General features: G+C 31.4%; 1 protein-coding gene across 2 annotated transcripts in view; it reads left to right on the forward strand.

Annotated features, from left to right (window-relative positions):
- LOC143913094 (uncharacterized) overlaps positions 1-23,722 on the forward strand; it is a 122,953-nt gene that overhangs the window by 92,125 nt on the left and 7,106 nt on the right. The window contains exon 3 of one of the 2 annotated variants that reach the window (XM_077432690.1): positions 1,662-1,710. The gene's annotated coding sequence lies outside the window, so the exon portion shown is untranslated. Of the gene's footprint in view, positions 1-1,661; positions 1,711-11,965; positions 12,253-23,722 lie in introns of those variants that run through there. The other variant, XM_077432691.1, reaches the window with a different exon arrangement.

The raw sequence follows: 23,722 nt of genomic DNA on the forward strand, positions 1-23,722 counted from the left end.
ATTGTACATATGTACATACATTAAAAAATAAATGCAAAACCGGAATCGGAGTCTCTTGAATTTTTAACTGCCCTGCATTTAAGGCACAAACAAATAGCAGTCGACGTTTTATTTATAGCTTTTTTTTATATAATTTGCGTATAAAAATCTTTGACATTGTTGGACGTCGTTGATGGCTTCTCTTTACGTCATATTTTACAAGCGTGTTGTCAAGAAGATAACATCTTATTTTATCTATATTTTTTTTAACAATTCAAGGTAAATAAAAAAATTAAAAGTTTTATTTATCCAGCAGAATAGACTAGTGGTTAGCATATAATGCTTTGAACAGAGTGGTCACGGGTTCAAATTCCACTGGTTTCTGTTGGCCAGACCTTGGATTTGTGACTCCAGATCGATCGTTTCTTATCAGAGTTTGCCAATTTATCTGATTTTCATTGAAACAGTTCCAACAATTTTCAGCAATCTCGAATTTCGCTAAATTATTGCTGCAAATTTACAAATTTGACTATAAATGTCTATGTGGATGTTAATTTATATGTATTCACTGAATTACGCTGAATTCTTTAAAATGCTGCAAATTTACAAATTTGACCATAGATGGCTCTGTGGATATTAATTGATGTATTTATTTATGTACATCAAATTTACTGTCTGGCCAGAAAGGCGCATTGGGGTACCTGTTAAGCCTTCCTGGTTTAAATTAAAGATAAAATAGTTTTTTTAGTAACAAAACAATAGTTACAAATTTGATTAATTGCAATGTTTCTTTTGCTCAATCTAATAGTGCAAAATATACCAATAATGTATTAGTTATCATATTAATAATATTTCAAGTACTTAAAATTCATGCTATCCTGCTAGTCTGCGATAAATCGGCGCAATAAATTGCCTAGCTAATGGTTTCGAAAAATACCATTAGTTTGAAAAAAAGAATACTGTGCATGAAGATGATATCTTAAAATCTAGATTATCGCCTTTAGGTTTCTTTTTTTGCATTTATACATTTTGGAAATACCTTTTTTTCATATATGTTGTCGTCAATTTTATAATTTATATATAAATAATAAACAGAACAAAGAGCATGATTAAGAAAATACATAGTTCGATTCGGTGAGGTCATAATCGTAGACATCAATCATATGATAATCGAAACGCCCGAAATGGCCTATTTAGAAACCTTCGTACAATCACATAATAAATTGAGTTCAATTTGCCACGTAATTTCCAATCCGATCAAGATTTAAGATCAAACCTGTTCAAATGAACATGAAAGTACATACTTTAATCACTCGACATAAATTTTCAATACAATCTGACATTTATTCATGAACCTCAAAATCGACAATTAAGTAATTACAATGTCAACAAAATGGCTATCAATTTGTAATCAAATTATACTAATAGCGCTCTTGATAACTTCTCAATATGGTGAGAACACATCGAAACCAAGGTTGTTTGTATATGTAATGTTTAGTTTCAAAAAAAATTACACAGAACAATTTGAACCGCACCTGTTATCGCCTAATTCAGTCGTTGCCGATTTTAACGACGTTATTTACAAGGCGAAATATGTGCGATCGAAACGTTAACGCGACAATTAGTTTGAGAAACTGTGGGAAGCAGATTAATTAACGGAATTTATTTGATTATTGTTTCAGGTTCTACACAGATTCATCGACTGTTGCATCGATCTTCAACACATTGAAGGTAAATATAATAAATAATATTACGCGCTTGATCGAATTGATCAACATTATTCATAACCTATCCATTCCTCTCATTTTTTATGTATACAATTTTCTTGTGCGATTCTTCTTCCTATTTTTTATACGGATTTTTCGTGTCCGGATACATCATAAAATATATAAATAATAAAATAGTATTGATTCCTAAATAGTTTTGAAGCCGTATCTGTCAATAAGACCACTCACCTTGCAATTTATGGAGCAATATTTGCTTCCTAAATTGCCCGAGTTCGTTTCCCGTAATATTTTGTTGAATAATAACTCTTTCGTCAATGGAATTTTTGGAATTAATTTAACAAAAAAGTCGATGCTTAGTTTTTTTACATTACATCTATAATATGTACATATATAAAAAAATGGAGTAACTGTTCTTAAAAAAAGTGTAGCGAACTTTGCGAGATAAGTCGCTCGTCGTTAAAAGGTTCTACTGGCATCTAATTGAGCAATTTGCTGTGCGATAAATTGACACATTGCTCAGTGAGTGGCCTTTTAAATTTCTAATTTAAAACAATACATACATATTACATACATATATAGCTCATTAACCACCAATGAAACTATCACAATAACTATTACATATACTTATGCATATTCGATTTTTATTTTTATTTAAAATTTATATTTTACAATGATACAACATTACGGGTTTTATTACTGAGCGACACCTATGGTATTAAACTTGTACATATACAAATGTACAGATTATAAAATTGAAATTATATTCAAATAGTACATAGGTAAGTAGGATGCCATTTTTATAAAGAAACGTTTCAACAATGAAATCAGATAAATTGGCAAACTCTGATAGGAACCGATCAACTTAGAGTCACAAACATTCAAGTATGAGTAGTAACATTGCAGAAATACTCCGAATAAATTCTCTTAAATCAAGGTCAACCCATGGCTTCAATCCGGGAACCTCTCGGTGATTAGCAACCTTTTGAGCTATACTTCTGGCTGAAGTTACTTAGTTTAGTTTCTTTTATACATTTTTATTTACTAGCCTCTTTTTACTTCACTTAAGATTTTTATAATCATGACGAATCTGTTGATATATAATAAAATATTTATTTATTTAACAAACTTGGGGGAGGCGGCAAAGCTGATAGACCCACGGGATTTGACTTATATATACCATGTTATTGATTACATAATTATGTATATAATTATTTTATTAAAAATAACATTTAAGATAACAACGATAAAATAAAATAAAATAGAGAAAAAATTAAACATAAAGGAAACAACGAAATAATAGAAAATAAGAAAAATAGAACAGTAAAATGAAAAAGTAAAACTAAAAGAAATCAAAAATATAGAAAGAAATGAACATATTGGAAAAGAAGAATTATAAAAAAATTAAGTTCAAGAAAGACATACAAATGAATATGTAGTTTGTTTTTAAAAATATTAAGATTTTCAGAATTTGCTACTGCTTTGTATTAAACGTATACAATTTTATTTACGTGTCTTTTATATGTATGTACATTCGTATTTATATACATATCTATGCACATATGTATGTATATATTTCTACTGACTGAAGTACCTGGCTTCGCTCGAGTATTATTCGGAGATGACAATAAGATAAAATCCAAAGATGGGAGTCCAATGTCATATAACTAGTATTGTTTCAAATATTCTACAATGTAAGCAAACAAAATTTGTTTCATATCGTTAGAATGAATTAGAATTGTAAAAGGAACAAACTAATATATGTATGTATGTACATATGTATATGATTTTGAACTCCAGAATGTTAAAGAGATGAGTCAACGATGAATTGCTTATTAAATATTGACCTACATATATTCATATCCGAACATTATTTGAAATTTTAAAATTTACGTACATACATATGTCAAACACAGATTAGAATTATTTACACCTGTGTAGACAGTGTCAGCATTGCGCTACCAACAAATTTTCAATTTGTTCAATGTAAATATTCGCCTAATTGGCAGGTGTTGTCTTAATAATATTCAGAGCTCACCTTCCCCCCCAACATCTGAAGCCACATGCTCAACGATATCTCGGCAAACATCATCAAGAATGTCGAGATAATTGAACGGGCGCGTCATCTGATCTATTTAACAATTCAAAGATGAGCCATCATCGCGTTCCAATTTTCCAATATTTTCTGATGAAGCACCTGTTTGTTTACATTGTTATGCAATTCACACGCTTCGCCTACATATCCAATTACTTTGTGAGTACGTATTTAAATTTCGTTTAGAATTTTCGCTGTGGAATTTTAATAACCGTTCAAATTGTTTTTAATCCACTGGTAAAAAGACGCTCTCTGCGTGAGAATCTTCGAGCTTTCGCTCTTTCACTCGTAAAAATATCGTTAGCGTTTATGGCGGGTTTTACGCTTTCGCCAACGCGAAAAATCTAACGAAAATGCAATGATTCTATAATAAAGTGTGATTTAGCTTCACTATTAATTTTATAAACGAGTAATTCAATTCGAGCATCTTATACACATGCATGTACCTACATATGTACATACATAAGTAGCTTATATACTCATATCTAATATATAATTTCGAAAGAGACTTTATATGTAAGTTTGTCAGTATTTTTGGTTGGGAATCAAAAACAATTCAAAGTTTTTATGGTTGGTTGAATATTATTATTTTTCGATTCAAATAAATTTAATAAAAAAAACAAATGATTATTTACTATTAGATTCGCCATGTTTGAGCTGTTTACATTACAAATACTGAACGAAGCCGGGTAAAAAAACTAGTACATAATAAATGCTAATACAGGGTTGACACGATACGAGTGCACTCATAATTTGATCACTCAGACATTACTCGGATGTTACGTGGATGTTGCCAAGTTACGAATAACGTCCAAGTGAGCAATTTAGCGGACTCGATCTGAGTGGAATATAATCGTAACAACCCGGTAAAAGTATGATACAGATAGCTATTATTTATTATTCTAATAATTATACAAAAAACATATATATACATATTAGCCAGCAGTATGGCTCGGTGGTTGCGTTTATGTTTAACTCCGAGAGGTTACAGGGTTCGATCCCGTGCTAATCTTTAATGCTTGTAATTTTGTAAATTTTACTTTTTTATATCACCATGTGGTGCTCACTGTAAATGGAATATTATAGTTTTATCTGTGTTTATTATTATTTTTTGTCTCACTATACAACTTTCTTTTTATATTTTATTCTGTATGTGTGCCTATTTAAATAAATAAATAAATAAAAATAAATGCTGCTGGTCCAAGTCGATCGTTTCCTATAAGAGTTTGCCAATTTATCTGATTTTATTGTTGAAACGGTTCTTCCATCAAATTGACAAAAACCATCCTACCCGCTGTCACAAATATCTGAATTTGATTTATGCACAATATGTAAAAATTTATGTACAAGTCTAAATTCTTCGATGTGTCTATGGATTAATTAATTTATTTATTTATTGTTAATTTCGTGTTCTTCAGCCTCTCAATGCTGCAATGTTTGAAAATAATTGTCTGGAAAGGTGCGTTGGGGTTTATCTGTTAGGCCTTCCTGGTATATATGTATATATGTAAAAATAAAATAAAATCCAATACAGATATATATGTACATATGTATAAGTATATATGTACATACATGACAAAATTTTACTTTAGAGATTTAAAAGATTTTAATATTTTTTTCATTCATTAAAGGAGTAATATAATCACTATATACTTACACACACATATATATATATATATATATATATATATATATATATATATATATATATATATATATATATATATATATATATATATATATATATATATATATATATATATATATACATATACATATATATATATATATATATATTTATATATATATATATATATATATATATATATATATATATATATATATATATATATATATATATATATTGTACGTATGTATGTAGATTTCGTTATCATTAAAAATATAAAATTTGACACGTGCTCTGTCTGTATTATTTAAATGTAGCCTCATTTTAACTGTACTAGGGGTTCCAATAAACCGCCCGAAAGAAAAACCTGGTTTTCTGTCAAAAAAAAATGTAAATATATATTATATTATGCAAAAAACTAGTTTTTTATAAATTAAATTGAGTTTTATAACTCAATGTAACTTAGTTTTTCTAACTCATTATGAACTTTCATAAGATCATTCACAGCCGTAAAATGACAGATCCTAAATACGCACAAATAATTTAATGATTTAAATAAGCTACTATCGAGAATATATTATTAAAAAAATAATGTATTACCTCGCAGAAAAACTATAATTGTGGAATCGTGAATAGATATTAAGAAGACTGCTGAGATTCGCTCTGAGGTGCGCTCAACTTTAAAATATTTCCATCTTTCAAAGTTATTTTTACGCATCTGTTTTAGCTTAAAAATCAAATAGCTTGTCAAACCGTTGCAAATTTCAGAAACAAATTCATTGGAAACGGCATATCACAAACATTTTAAAACCATAATAAAAAGTAGGTATTTGGCCTCAAAGTTTAAAGGGCTGCCAATTCCTTCGAAGAAAAATTTATTATTTCCGGAAATTCCCATGCATTTTGCCATAAAGCATTTGAGCTTACAACTACTTTTTTGTTGTTGTCAAGTACAAGGTTTTGCCATAATAATGTTTTATATAATTTTATACCTGAACTTGTGTAGGTCATTGAAACTACTTTCAATAATATTTTATTGGTTTATGACCTGGTCTTCGTCCATTACTAAATCTCAAAGAAGTTCTCTGTACCTTTTTTTTGTTGTTCAAAGAAATATAAGCCTATTACCTAAAAGAGTTTAGATATACACATTTATTTTGATCGTTCATAGAAATTTGAAATTCATAATTGTTAATTTTGAGGAAATAAACATTAATTAAAGAAAACCTTAAAATGCCGGTTGATCGAGCCAAAAAGGCTGGTTTCGGTTTTTTGAAAAATGGTCAAAAAGCCGGCTTTTCGGTTTCGGTTTAAAACGGCTTGGAAGCCCTATAACCGTGCATATTTTATTCTATAAAAAATAAGTTTTTTATATTTTACCTAAAAAAAATACCACCCTTGTAATTTTTAATATAGAAAATATAAATCTTATTAAAATATATGTAATTTTATTATTTTTTAGATATTATACAATAACATTGTAAACTTGTTTTCTCGGATCTTTTTGAATATGTTTACACATTTGCCCTTTCAAATTGAAACTCGATTTATGTACATACATACAATGTTTGTTTACCTAATTTAATCTACTACGTGTTGATAAATCTTCTATTACGTAAATAAATTTAGAACTAAATACAAAATGTATATCTAAGTATTTAGCATATTGTAAATATATTTCTATGTACTTGCGTATATGTATGAGCTATTATATTATTATATTATATGTAAGTGTTTGTAATTTTTTAAAATCGACATTAGCCACTAGTTGCTTCAAATTCGAACAAACAAATCAATCACCATATCGCTTGACATTCGGTCAGTATTTAATTAATTAATAACAAAATTGACAATACGAGATAATTTCTCGCGTTAATATATAATCGCAATAAATTAAAATTTATAATATATGTACATATTATAGAAAGCATTAATGGTCTTACGAATCATCATCGAAAACCGAACGAATTGCTATGTTATTATGTTAAAATTTAAACATATTTATAACAGTGGCTGTTAAAAGTTTTTGACAGACTGCCCTGAGGTAAACCTCGAACTCAATTTATATTGTTATTTACATAACTTGTAAACCTTGTAATCACTTTTGGCGTAAAACAATACTTATATATTATCTTTTAGAAGCCTATTTTATGTGCATCATTTTAAAACCTTAAATATAAAAAATTTGTTGAAAAATCTCCCAAAAAAAAATTAAATTAAATTGATACATTATAAGTGTTTATATAATGGTCTTTATTCCCTACTAAAAAAAGTAATTTTAGATTTGCGAAGTATACAAGTTAATGTAACGATATGAAATATTTTTTCCTTGAACGTATTTATGATTAACTGAAAAAAATGGAGGATGCAAAAATCTTTCCTAGTTAAAATAATCGTAAAAAATTATTAAAAACATAATTTTAACTTAAATAAAAATTACCTTTATCTTTGAATTTCACTATAATATTTAAATATATGTAATTAATTTCATGAAAAATACTTTATTTTTACAAAAATGTGAATACAAAGTTTATAATTTTTATTAACTCTGTGGGCAAACTTTCTGGCCCAAGCCTGACCACGAGGTAGCTCAGTAGGCCAGACGTTCTGGCCCACAGTAGGTATAAATTTACTAACCGATTTCTCTACCACGCAGGGAAATTTTACGAATTATTATTGTCGATAGATGTATGTAGTGACACTTTCCAATAATCAAAAATAAATAAAAAAAATTAAATTTCCACTAAAAAATTTGTTTATCAACAGCCATCAATAAAACCAAAATTTAAACAAGGCGAAATAATATCGTATGGAAGTGGAAAGACAAAATAGTGGCAACCACGTAATCTAATGGGAATTCTAACGAATCGCCAAATTGCAAAACGAATAATAACAGGTGGAAAGAATGAAGGGTATCGTTAAGCCGGAGGTTATCTTAAATTATACGAAACAGTATATGAGAGGTGTTGATAGAGAATACCACTATACTTCAACATAACTTAGAAGTTGCTTTTGTTTGACACTTAAAAATTGCACTTTTAAATCCTCATATTTTATACACACAAAGTTAACGTCACTTTAAAGTTAAAAAGTTAATGAGTCACTTTCAATTTGTAGATAAGCTAATCATTCGGCTAGTTAAAAATCATGGATAAGGTTCAAAAACGAAAAGAGGATAGTTAATTTATATATTTATATATATTGATAGTTAATATATAAATATTAACTATCAATATATAGCAATTTATATATTAACTATCAATATAAAGCACACAATCTGTTAAAAACCGTGTGCAGTATTGTGGGCTATCGGAGAGTTTGTTTATTGCCTAAGTCAGTAAGTACCCAATACAAAATTAATTAGAAAACATATTTCCTAAAATATGTTCAGGTAGTAAATGGCCAACAATGAACCTTTTAGAAAAAGGCATTGGCCTTTCGAAAAAAGGTTTACGGCACATACAATTAATTACAAATAAACTGTTAAATGGAATTATATTCATATTTTTGTTTCTATTACCAGAGATCAGCGTTGAAGTTAATATTTCAAAATTAATACGCAGGTATATTCTTAAATTTTGTTAAAAAATCTATGGGTCAATGGTCTGTTTTGTTTAGTTTGGGATTCTCTAAATATCAAAATCTATTTCATCTGCCAGTTGGTATTATATCGAAAGTATACAAGATTTCTCATTCGCAAATTGCTCGTTATCGATCTTAAATATATATTTTTTGTACTTTAAATCTAATATATAATTTCGAAAGAGACTTTGTTCTATGTGCATATGTATGTATGTTTGTTTGTTTGGGTTGTAGATTCCGTGACGTTCATTTTAATAAATAACCAAATGAATATTCAAATAAATTTAAATAAAATAAAAGTATTCAAATAAATTTAATAAAATGTTTACTATTAGATTACAAATACCGAGCGAAGCCGGGTAGCGGCTAAACTTAAGACTGATATTTGCAAAATATTACGTACTAGTTCTTTTACCCGGCTTCGTTCAGTATTTGTTATATAAACAGCGTAAACATGGCGAATCTAAATAGTAAATATTCATTTGTTTTTTTATTAAATTTATTTTTATTAAATAAATTTATTTGAATCGAAAAAAATATTATATTCAACCAATTGAATCGTCGTCATAGAAACTTTGTTTTGTTTTCGAAGTTCCCAACCAAAGATACTTACATACATATGTACATACAAAGTCTCTTCTGAAATTATATATTAGATATTATGTCAGTGAATACAGAACAAATTAAATGGAAGAAAGCATGGTGAATGGAATATAGCATGCATTCATTCTGTATTTTTTTTAACCCTCCCTCACTGAAGTGGGGTATGCAAGTTCCCCAATTTTTACGTTTTTCGTAATAACTATGTGGTTTTCAAAGCTATACACCCTCTATTTCTTGTATTCCTAGAATGAACTATAGGAAATTTATTTTAATAGATTGTTTATGATTTAGAAAAGAGGTACATCGTAAAAAATACATTTATAAATTTCTACATTCCAAAATATGTTTTAAAGGCGGTAACGATAAGTCATATTTATGACTGTATATTCTTGTTGATCGATGAATCAATGCGAGAGAAAGAGACGGCTATATTTTCGTAAGTTATTGTTTTCGTCGCTTTTGGCGCGTGGCTATTGAGTCATACAGTCGCCTGTTGCCCTTACCTATTTACGTTTGCATGTCGATACTTGTCGTTATTTTTGACTATAAAAATAGTCAAAAACATGCTATAGGACTAAAACTTTTTTATGTTGATGTATAAAACGATTAATGAGATATATATATATATATATATATATATATATATATATATATATATATATATATATATATATATATATATATATATATATATATATATATATATATATATATATATATATATATTGAACCCATTTGTATTGAGAAAAGCTGTATTTTGATTAAAAAATACTGGGGTCTTACTCGACCCGGGTTAGGGACACTCATTCGATCTCGACGCTCCGTCCTTCAAAGGTTAATTACACTGTTCGTTTATTTTATCGAGGTAAGCCAGTTATCAATAGAATTTTTGTTATTAATCCACAAGAATACTCGAAATATGATTTTTCTAAGTGGAATTTTATTTAATTCTCATATAAAGACAATTGAATATATTAACCCTATTAATTCAATTCAGATTCGTGTAAATACTAATACGAGTTTTTTTTTAATTTAAAATTATGTACACTTCCAAATAACCCTTTTAAACTAAAATAAAAAATAGTGTGGCCAGAACACTGTCCCAATAAACATGTTTCAATAGAAAACACTCAATATAAAATAGTATTAACAATGATAAAAAATGCCAAGTGAAAATACGTACTTTTGACGTTTGATTTAAACTGGACAACTACTTAGAGAGATTTGAAAGCTAAAAAGTACTTCAAATCTATATATATAAAAATGAATGTCTGTGTATGTGTATGTGTGTGTGTCTCGAATAGGCTCCTAAGCCACTGAAGCGATTACGATGGAACTTTCAGGATTTGTTGTATGCATGTCCGGGAAGATTACTGTGAAAAAAAACGGGAAAAAATGGGAACGGAAACGGGAAAAACGGGAATGAGTGTTATTCACTATCATTTCAAATGTTTTCGCGTCGCGACCAGGGTGTTCGCTGCCTGCGTTGTTCCGACAAATGGGAACGGAAACGAGAACGGGAACGGGAACGGGAATTGCATGCGTTGAGGGGGCTACAGACGCTCCGGAATTCCGGAGAGGTATTCCTTGCAGTAGACCTTGAGGTATTCCTTTCGGTCGACCTGAAATTGTATGGGGCTCCGGTACGTCTCTCCGGTATGACGCGATGTTCATTGCAACACTAATTTCAAATGTTTTCGCGTCGCGACCTGCGTTTTTAGATAAATTAAACAAACAATTGAATTATTTAAAATGTGTTCGATGCCTGCGTTTTTCCAACAAATGGGAACGAGAGCGGGAACGGGAACGGGAACGATAACAGGAACGGAAACGAGAATTGCATGCGTTATTGTGGCATTGCAACGCATGCCGGGTTCAGCTAGTGAAAGATAAAATACCCGACTATAGATTCTAATATCCATTTTGAACAGAAAATTGACAGATTTTGAAACATCGACCGAACAACACCAAGATATAGAAAAATCGCCCGATTTAAAAAACACGTATCTCCGAATCTCAAGCCAATCAACATTTTTTATTACCAGATTCGTATTCACTGGGCATAGATCTATAAGAAAAGTCATATCTCGTCTCTAAACCAATTTTCGTGTCAAACAGTGTGATCACTGATCACTGATTCAGATCCGAAGTATGAACATACATACATATATTCGTTTTCTACACATTTAAAGTCTGCCCAATAGAATTTAAAAAATACACCATCCCAAAATGTAAGCACTGTAACAGAATTAAAACGCTTCGAGCCACTCTCGTAAAGCATACATGCACTTTGGATACGCGTGCCACCGTTTTAGAAGCGCCGAAGTACGGTCAGCGTCAACCCCTAATATCATCGCACAGTGAAGGCTCGTGACTCGAGTTGGTCTCGTGCAGTGGCGTTCAGTAGCGTCGCGACAGTCGTACAGGCAGTACGCCTCCGGCCCAACCGGCTCTTCTTATCACGTTTTGTTATCAGTGGTGTTTCTCGTTTCGAGAAAAAATCGACCTACTCGAATCACAAACTTTTGGACGTTTGCTGTTTTGATAGTTTCAAGGACTAGTTCGTGTTTCGTCGCCCGTCAACTTTCACCCGAGTTCTCGTGTCCTGTTGTGGAAATTCGACACAATCGTGTACTGCGAAAGTAAGTTTGTTTTTGCGTTGAAATTTTATGTTTACATACATACATGTGTGGTGTTGTGTATATATGTATGTGCGTTTTCGCACCTGGGGCATTATTTTGATTTTATTTTGCTCACGTGATTATTATATTGGATCAGTGTATGTATGTACATATGTACATATGTTGTGATGACATTTTGTTCTTATCACCGTTCTGCTTTTGATCCTAAGTGTTGTGCGTTAGATTTTTTTCTTTGAGTGTTTGCTTAATTTAAGATAACATCTTAAATTTGTTCGAATGTACATACATAGTTGGAGGTTGTCTGCTTACATACATATGATTTTTTATATTATATATAATTAATTTACTACCATGTCAATAATATAGATTCTTTTATGCACAAAAAATGGTTCACTATTTTCAACCTTTTTTTTGCTGATCTCTGATCATATCTTAGATTTTTTATATCTTTGGTTTTTAATTTATTTCAGTTTTCTATATAAATTTTTTATTATTTTATTATATTAAGTTTGGTCATTTATTTCATATTTTACATACATAAGTCTAAATGTACAATCAGTGCCGTCAAAATCGAGGCCGTTCCCTAGGAAAATAATAATTCTGGGCCTTTTTGAAATTTTTTAAAATTTCAATAATAAAATATGCATTTCCCATTTTCAATAAGTAAAATAATTATGATAGAAAAAGCATGCACCGTAATAAACATTTTGACTTGAACCTGGTGATGGATTTAAAAATAGTAAAATTGCGGAATATTTTTTATGTGTTTTTTTAATAGAATTTTTAAAAAAATATCCCAAAATACATAAATAAACATTCCTCAGCTGCATATTTTTTAAGCATAGACTTTGTCATTACATTTCAAAATCTTTAAACTAAAGTGCACTTGCGAAATTAAGATACATTTAGAGAAATAAAGCTGACGACGGGAAATTCCTAAAACGATGTTATCTCCTTTACAGTAAAAGGTTTCACAAGATTCAATCGATTATTGACAGTGTAATTTCCGAGTAAAAAGAAAATATTGAGATACAAAATTTCTTCGAAAATAAATCGACTTTGCCTTGAATAATTTTAACAAATTTCACGGCCAAGATTTAGAAAGTTCTAAACAAGCATGCGAATTTTTTCCACACATTGTGTATATAAAATTATTCAATTCTCATAATAGCACATATATTTCATAATTCTTACACATTAGTGATTATTTTTTTTTTTTGATAAAATTGAACCCCTCCTTTTTAACCATGTTGATTTATCACTTTTTTAATTATGATAATTTTTTTCTTAATTGCATATGAAGGCTGACCTGTCACTAAAACACGCGGATGATTAATTTTGATTTTGACTAATTCATAGAAAATTAATTTTACATAATCGGTGAATTTCATATACACGTCCAACATCAATTAAAATGCACTTAATCATATTCACATCAGACAATAGGCATAGTTTCTTGAATTACTATTACACTTATGCATATAGAAAGTCAATAATGTCTTTGTTACTATCGCTGTTATTCAATCTTCAAAAAATTCGCGACTTTATTATCAATTTGAAACGTTCCTAATGTGCCATTAATTTTAGTTGTGTCAAAAGTTTGACGTGTATATTTTATTGCTTCTGCGTGTCAAATTATCACACAGTATGAACGTAAGAAAGGTCAATATGTGTGATCAAATATACCAACAAAAAAATTATATCGAATTGACGATGATCAAATGGGCAAATTGTAGTGATGATCTAACTTTAAAAGCGTACCTATATGTATCTATTATTCTTTTCATTCATTAAAAAAAATTGTAATATTCTAGAACGCATGTGTAATGATCTTCTAAATATATGTGCATATGTATGTATTGTATGAGGATAAAAAATGATTTTTTAATTTTTACTTTATTTAACTTATTAATTAGAATTCAACGGGAATTCTGCCACACTTAATGTTTTACTTTCTGCGAGAATAATGAATTATAAAAAGCGGAAATTTATTTTTCTTCAGCGTATTGTACATACATATACATACACGTGTATGGTGTTATGAATCCGGTGGGAATAAATTTTAATTAAAATTGAAACGAAAAATTTTGCGTTACAGATGAATTTTTCATTATTTATCTTTCGCGTTTTTTCCCGCGAAAATGAATTTTCTATAGCTTATGTATACGAAAAAAATCCCGACTTTATTCATGTCATATTGTCGCATATTAGAATATTTTGAATACCTTTCTGACTCCGGATTAAAGGTTTTTTCAAAAATTCGTGTCAAATTTCGTTCGCAAAATGAAAAGTACGAAAAAAAAACGAAAGTGTTCCCGTGAGTTACGAATCGCTTTCTTCGTGTGACAGTTTCATATTTTACGTCAAATTAACTTTATTGTATTGTATTGTTTGTACTTGTGTTTTCTAAAAAATTTCCACCTGTAACTTTCTTCGTAATTTTGTAAACTTTTATCTTAAATTTTCATCTTAGTACATATGTATACACACATTTTTTATTCGATCCGTTGACTACAAAGGGTTAAAAAATACTCTTTTTTTTTTTTCATTCTAAACATTTAGTACAGCGGGAGTTATATTAGCTACACAATTTTTTATAACTTTTAAAATATAAGATACATAAAGCAGTTCTTATCTAAAAACAAACTCAAATCATAGTTATCGCGTTTACTCTCGCAATTAGTATATACAGATCTATAATTGCGCTATAATCAAATGCGCTATGGTCAAATACGCCACTAATACACACATAAAGAGTAGTGTAATATCAAATTATCATTATAACGACAGCTGAAAGTTAAAACTGATTTTCCACGCCGACTTCTAAACTGACAGCTTAGAAGCGAATCTTTCGTGGCGTATTTTTTTCAAGATGGCTTTCCTTAATTGATGGTTATGTTTTCAATGGACGATTTATTTTCCAATCAATCGGCCCAATTATCATAGCCACAGATCTGTATTAAACACTCAACATACATATTATCAATAGACATCGAGGCAAATAGGTTTTGGTATTGTTAACTTCGTCAAAAACCTATTTTTACAAGCTTTTTTTTTACTTTCTACTGTGTTGGAATGTGTATTGTTATTTGTCATTGCCCTAATAACCCTCTGTAGTTTAATTACTAAACATCGAATCAGACGCTTTAACTTTATTACTATCTATTGTAAATCTTTTGTCAACTAGCGTTTAGTCACGAGCGATTCTGGGTAGCTCATGTTCTTTTTGAGATGAATATAAATGAGTTGTAGTCATTCTCTGTTAGAATTATCCATATGGACGAGGAGAGGGAATATGGTGGAATCTCAATATTTTTTTTTTTTTTGAAAATTCTCCAAAATGCACCTTACTTAATCGCTAACTACAATACAATCGACAAACAAATCGCTTTGTCTCTCAGTCCCAATATAAAAAATCTAATTTTAATCCACTTCTCACATTGAACTTCATAAGCAATGCTCGGCGTTGGTTCGATGCTTTTGCAAATAATAATAGACTGCTCCATTAATGTTCAAAGTAAGAGAGCAAACAAGCAGTTTTTTCTAAGAAATTGACAATAGTGAAGCTTTTTTGGACGAAAAGGATCCATCCACCGCTGAAGACAACTCACATGTACATATGTGCAAATTAATTGAATAGTAGAACAATTAATGTAACCTATAAATTACTTAAGCCAAAGATTTGTTAGTAATATGCTGACAAAATATCCAGTTTTATCCTTTTCATCTTAAAATTTCTCAATCATGTGGAAGATCTTTAATATTTTCATCGGGAGGGCGCTCATGTTGAGGGTTTTATGAACAATCTCATTGATCTTTGACATCTTGACGGCTTAAATAATAAAAATTTGCCATAATTGTATTAAATAATAACATCTTCGGAAAATATACGCCTATGGTTTAACATTTGACACAAATTATTGTACTTTAGATAGTCTTAGAATCAAAATAATCTTATCGTTCCAGCAATTGTTATGAAAACAGTCACAATCCCACTCCTTGCTCCTTTTCCGAGAAATCACAGGGGGCGCTGGTTACGTCACCAATGTTATTGTATTGTCTCATGTCGGAAACGTACATACATACATACATAATTATTTATTGAGTTGTGACCTGCGATGATCTCGCCTAAGAAATAAATAAATAATAATATATAACACACTAACTCGCCACGCCTCTGTGATTGACACCCACTTTACTACACATGTATGCATGTGTGATATGTAACCCTTTGCGCTCACTTTTTAACGTCGAATTTCCAAATCTTAATGCAAAACATCAACACGCGAATACCGTTATTATGTACACAATATTTACATTTGATTCGTGAATTATGCAACGACGTGTACATATTATTCGCATGTAATACGAAGAAACACGATCGAGTGGCCCGCGGTCAAAATGTTATTGTGCACTCACTCGCTTACTTACCACACACTCCGTGTCGAATTTGAATGCAACAAGTGCATTCGCAACCGCAAGGTCCTCGTTGAAATATATTTTTTGAACGGAATATTAAAACGTGCGCTTTGGGAATTTTTTACATAATTTTCGAAGTGTCTCTTTCATGCCGTGGGTGAAAGAGCCAAACGTTTCTCTGAAAACGGTTTTGAAAATTCCCACGGTGTATTGTAATGGTTCGATTCGAATCCGGTGGAATATTTTCATTAGGGTTTGGCCTCAGGCACGATGCCAGGACGATACTTGAATAAATCACATTTGTTGTTTATGTGTACAAGGATCGGCACAGATAAATGGCGTGTTAACAAGCGCTACATCACATGGTTGTTGGGCTAATTGTATGCGAAGGAATACGAATTGCTTTATTAGTTGTGATTCTATAGCTTTTTCTACAGCCATTCACCATCCACTGCTGAATAAAAGCCTCTCTAAGGGCGAAAACGCACAGTGATGAACGTGGCACATGGTTTTTTTTAAGATAGTTTTAAACGTGCAAAAAAATGTGGCGTGCCTTGCACAGATTCGTGGAACGGCCAGCACGCATCGTCCCAGTGTTTTCGTTAAAACTGTATCCTTGTATTTATCCTTGCTTGACAGTGATCGATAACGGTGTATCCCATATTTGAAGAAATGCAGGAGAACTTATCAACGTGCCACCTTCCGTGCTGTGTGTTTTCGCCCTAACGCGCTTCCACTCGTCTCTGTTTTGCGCAACTCTCATCCATCTCACCCCACACATTTTCCTAATTTCGTCTACTCATCTTCGCTGGAGTCTTCTTATTACCCTTTTGCATTCTCTCGGGTACCATTCTAGCATTTCTTTTGTCCGCCTTTCATCCATTCTTCTTGCCACGTGGCCTGCCCATTGCCATTTCAATTTCTTCACTCTATCCATTATATCCACTACTCTTGTCATACTTCTGACCCACGTGTTTCGTTGCCTGTATTTCCTCTTTATATCAAGCATACAACGTTCCATACTTTTTTGAGTGCATTGGACTTTGTGTAACAACAATGTCCAAGTTTCACATCCATACGTCATCACTGACAAAACACATTGATCGAAGATCTTTTTCTTCAGGCAAATTGGCATTTTTGATTTAAAAACCGCATTAATTTGTCCAAATGTACTCTATATCCTAATTTCATACCCTTATGAACTAACTAGTTCGTTTGTCAATTTTTTTGTTTGTGTATGAACAAACTAGTATGAATGAAACGTATAACCTATACATATATAGTGCATATAGAGAATCGTACACCATGCATAGTGTGTCTTTGTTGGATATGTCGTTCATCGGCTTTTAATATTCATTTAATTCATAAAATTAAAAAAAATAGCCTTTTGCTAATAGAAATAACTCATATCGATATCCGATATCCACAATTTGTGAAAATTTTTGGTATAATTTAAAAATGTAATATAATGTGTTGTTTAAGCCTACAATTACTTATCTTAAAGCAAAAAATCTATTAAAATCTGCCAATTTATTTAGAAAATTGTTAGCACTTTATGATATAACAGAAAAACGTATCATGGCTGTCACTTGCTTTGTAGAACTGTCATTGAATTCAATGGAATTACAAAGCGTTTATATCCTTCTTTCAATTTGTTTAAATACATATGTAAGTGTGTGAAAATATTATAACTACATATATGTAATGTTTAAAATGAGAATCAGCGCGAAAAACACTAGAAAATATAATTTTTATTCTAAATAATTCAATGGCGAATCCTATGAGACTTGCGTCCAGTACCAACGATCGAAAAGGGTTAACATTTCATTGCCTAAAATTGTATTATAAAATCAAACTTTACCAATTATATACATACATAATATTATGTAATAGATGTATAAGGATTGTAAATAGGTTTTTGAGCTCTTTTTCCTATTATGCTGTAGATTAAAATTAGAATAATATAATACTATGATTACTAACCAAATTAAATTAAATTGTAAAATAGAAAATGATCAGTAGATCAGTAGCTATTAAAATAGATATAAGATTATGTATTGTGAACATAATTTTGTAATGATAAAAAGCATTTAAAAATCAAAATATACATACATATATTAAATATATTAAACGATCATATTATATATTACATATGTATATCTCACATATTCCAATTTGAAATAGCCATAATGAATCATCACTCTATTCCATCGATAAATTTTGTAATCAAACAGTTTCAAATTTACTATAGAGTTTACTTTACAGAAATTATTATATACATATGTATACATCGGTCCTTTCGGAACTAAACCACGCGATTGTTCACTGATGAAATTCGGATCTGTCGAATGGGTGCACTTCTGGCATTGACCCGAAGAAGATCGTTGTGAGCAATCCAGAGTGTGGGAACCATTACGGCCTAGACGAGCGCATTTTAAACAGATATGATCGAAAGTTTGAGAGCGACCGTTAAGAAATTCGCCTTTGAGAAGCTCTGGTCTAGGTTACATCTGTGAGCAACTCGAAAACAATGTCGATGCGTCACATTCGGTGTGCGAAAATTGAAGTCATCGGGAATTATCTCACAGATCGTTATCTTCGAATATCATCCGAGGTGATTCCGAGCGTAGAAAATTTTAATGATATCGAATGAACAGCCTTTTTGTTGTTGTTTTGAATTCTTCGTATTGAAACTAATACGTTGTAAATGAACCGTAGGCTTTTTCACATTAGTGAATTATACTGTGTATAATTTTTTTTAATATAATTATTATGTTCTTAGACTTTAAAATCATCATTATGTTAAAATTTTGTATGCGAATGAAAGCTTATATTGATAAATTCAATGAAAGTGTCTATGAATGAAATTATTGAATCAGTTGTGGAAAGTGTAACTTCTACTTATGTACTAGCGGAAATGATACTTTCTTAATACTGAGGAATATATATATTGATATCATATGTATGTAGTATGTAGGTCTACGTGACGAGCCAGAATGTTAAATTACAGAAAACACAAATATCGGAAGGCAAAGATCGAAAATCGAAAGATCAAAAAAAAGGGTGCATGGTAAACGGTACATACTCACGCACACACATACTCACTTAATTTGCGCGAGCAGGGTACAACAGGAACAAGAGGAACAGGCTTTTCCTCCCATATTCTGCGTGCGCACATTAATACGGGAGGAAAAGCCTGTTCCTCTTGTTCCTGTTGTATCCTGCTCCCGCAAATTAAGTGAGTATGTACCGTTTACCATGCACCCTTTTTTTTGATCTTTCGACTTAAGATCTTTTGATTTTCGATCTTTGCCTTCCGATATTTGCGTTTTCTGTAATTTAACATTCTGGCTCGTCACGGAGACCGGTATGTAGTATATATGTATGTATGTACATACATATGTATAATATAATTTGAAATCGAATCCTGAAATAATATTTTTATTACATTATTATTATATTAAAGGTCAAAAAGTAGGGATAGTCTTAAAACAATATTTTCAGACGAAAAAATTGACCTTTTGAACGTTTGAATCAATTATGTATGCTTTCAAAACATGATTAAATAAATATTGAATTATCATCGAAAAGTATCAAAACTAAATAAATAAACCAGAATTTGCCCCGTCAGCAGTTTTGAAATTTCCCAGTGTGCTTTTATAACAATTTCACTGTCAATAAGTGAAATATTATACATATATTATGATTGATTTAGACTCATTGTTGTCGTTTCAACGGATCAGATTTAAATTTCAATTACAATTGTTCCATAATAAAGCAAAAGCATCAACCAAAGACTATTTTGTCGCTAGTGGTGAGAACACCTTTGAAATTGCGGTACGGGGCGCATATGTGGACTCCAACGGTGAGAGGTGTATCTTCATGCCATTATTAATTCGTACGATCTTAATATTTTGACAAGCCTCTGTTACGTTTATTCAAATATGAGAATCACCGTTATCGATCAATGTCAAACCCATGTCAAAATATCAACGAAAACACTCCAGGGGTAAGGCATGCGAAGGGACTTGCGGTACAGATTTAACGCACCGGAGTACGTCTAGTGTTTTTTTTTGCACGTGCAAAACTATCTAAAAAATAAAATGATAGTATCAAAAGTATCCTTACCACTGTTTTAATGAGTTGCAAATGGGTGGTAGAAAGAGGCGTATAAGCTAGCTGTCATCGCTCTGATCTGACACAAGATTCCGATTTAAATTTTAATGGGTTCGTTAGTGATCTCTATCTTCATGTCCGAGACATATAGCGAAAACACACTAAGTGGTGCGTAGTACGTGTTTGTTTTGATGCTTTAAAATATGGTACACAGTCTCAAAAATTACCCCCTGGAGTGTTTTCAGTGATATTTTATCCTTGTATTTATCCTTGCTTGGCAGTCATGGATAACGGTGAATCCCATATTTGAAGAAATGTAGAAGAAACTTGTCGGTGAAACTCCCAAACCTATGCATTCTGCACGTGCAACTACACCCGAATTCAGTTTGGGCGACACCCACTGTTTACAATCCAAGGATATGACGTCCCATACCACTCAGTGTGTTTTCGCCCATAAGCTTATTTCGATGTTAGCTTACCGCCGCATGTCAGGTAATAAGCTACCTGAAGAGTGAAAGTGGCTAAAAACAGATCACAATTTTTTGACGTGCTGGCATGTCACTGAACTAACTCTAAGTTTACTCTAAGAAAAAACTTGTAAAAACACGTGTCGCGTACCTCTCTGTGTGTCTTTACCTTAAGATGCATCGTCGCGATAAATTTCCCAAATGACTGTATCGACAAATGTTTACAAAACATTACTTATAAACCACAATTAAATATTATGAACAAATAGATTTTTTTTAATACAATGGCGATCATTATAAATAATACACCCCTGTATTGATCTTAATATAAAAAAAAATGGAAATGATCTTTTCACGTGAAATTATTTATGCAAATAAATCAAAATATCTACATATACAATCATATATTTTTAATATAAAAGCCTATTTATACACGTTGAAACTTATTATGTCTTTGACAGGTGACTGATAAAGTTGTCTAACCCAGACGCATTCCCGTTCAAACTCTTTCATCTTTCGACATGTTCATTTTTCGCGCGAACGATACGCGCTCACATATTTTTCAGCTTTCGTTACAATATTTCAAATCTATTTCCCGAAAATAATTCTATAGATGTAATACATAATTGGATTCGAACGGCACGTAAGCCGCCGCACTGGGTACCGTACCCGACCAATTTTGTCACGATTTTCATTAGAGTTCGGGCAAACATATTATATGTTAAACTACATACATACATTTCGTGTAATAATACCCCACATAGGTATACTCGGTAGGGATTTTCCTAGCTCTTTTGTAGATTTGTTTAGAACGATAAATCATGCGCGAAGCACATTAATCAGATTCTGCCTGTGTGTGTTTGTGTTTAGTTCTCCCGGGCAATGTCGTTAACGATGAAAATGGGTCCAGTTTTTCTCCATTTGTCCGTCGGACGGTGGACTTTAATGGGTTTTTGTCGACTTACAGACCGAAACCCCAAATCGCATGAATGAATAAAATAACCCCCTGTCTGTAAAAAAAGTTTTCGATATGGGCTTTATGGTACAATGAGTAAAAGACTCGTCTAAATTGACTTACATGAAAAGCTTTTTGTATGGTAATGGGACTTTTTTAAGCTAGACCGTATTATGTTATCTTCGAAATTGACTTTAGCCAATAGAAACTCATATAATATGTATGTAAACTATTGTAAATGCGTATTTAACTTAATTTGAAATTTAAAGGTTCCATGATGTGTAATGTAAAAGCAAATCAATATATTCAAGAGTAAATAAACCCACTTTAGAAACAATCATGAATGCAATAGACAGAATGAGCCGTCATTCGTGACTGAATCTTCCTGATGGACCAATTCGCCTCTAATAGAATGTTCATAGATAGGCATATTCGCCAGTAGTATAACTAGGTGGTTGCATTAATGCTAACAACGGAGAGGTCTCCGGTTCGAGCTCTGATTTGATATCGATTGAAGAAAATTTATTCGCAGTATTTCTGCAGTGCTGCTGCTAAGACTTGTATGTATATGTGTGACTTTGATGTATATGTATAAGTTGATCGTTTCCTATCAGAGTTTGCAAATTGATCTGATTTCATTTTTGAAACGGTTCCTCATCATATTGGCAACCAGGGCCGCTGAGAGGATTCTCGAGTCCTGGGAAAAACAATTTCCACCCCAATAGCAATCTAAAAAAAAAATTAACTTATAGATCTATTTCTAATATGCGAAAAATCTATCAGAGCACCTCAAGTTGTCCAGGCCCTTGAAAGGGCCCCTCGAGTAGTCTGGGTACTTGAACTTTACCCTGGTCTCCCCCCCCCCTCTCTCTCGTCCTGCTGGCAACCAACTGGCAATTTCAAACTTATAATCTATAAATTTATATACATGTGGTCAAGTTTAAAAACCATAGATGTCACTTTGGGGCACCCTCTAATGCACCATGTTAAAAATATAAATGTATTTTAAATTAAATTCGTCTATTGTATGAAAATTTATATAGCTTAGAATGTCTTCTTGATCTAAGATCGTAGTGAATAATCGTAATCGTAATCGTAATCTGGAAAGTTTGATTTCAATTGGTCATAGTTGCTTTCACAGATTGTTTCAGCGATAGTTGTATTTGCAGAGGTAGACTGTTGAATTAAATTTATGACGATAAAAAAAAATTTAAACTTCTTTATTAATTGTTTTTAAATAACTTTTTTAATTTGGAATATATGTACATACATATGTACATTTGTAAAATGCGAATGATTTTACACATTAATTACTATTGTAACGTGGGAACATTAGAGATAGTATCCACTGTCTAAGTGCATTCGTGAGCGAACAATAGAAACCCCGGATTAGGCTAACAGGACTTAGTAAGTGCCCGAACAAAGGATACGCTGGGGTTCTCACAGAACGGAGCGACTGCGGGTAGACATACGTGCCAAGATAATTTACTGGTCAACGGATCAGGGATGCTGT

This window comes from Arctopsyche grandis, chromosome 6, assembly GCF_051622035.1.
Source record: "Arctopsyche grandis isolate Sample6627 chromosome 6, ASM5162203v2, whole genome shotgun sequence".
NCBI classification, from domain to species: Eukaryota; Metazoa; Arthropoda; class Insecta; order Trichoptera; family Hydropsychidae; genus Arctopsyche; species Arctopsyche grandis.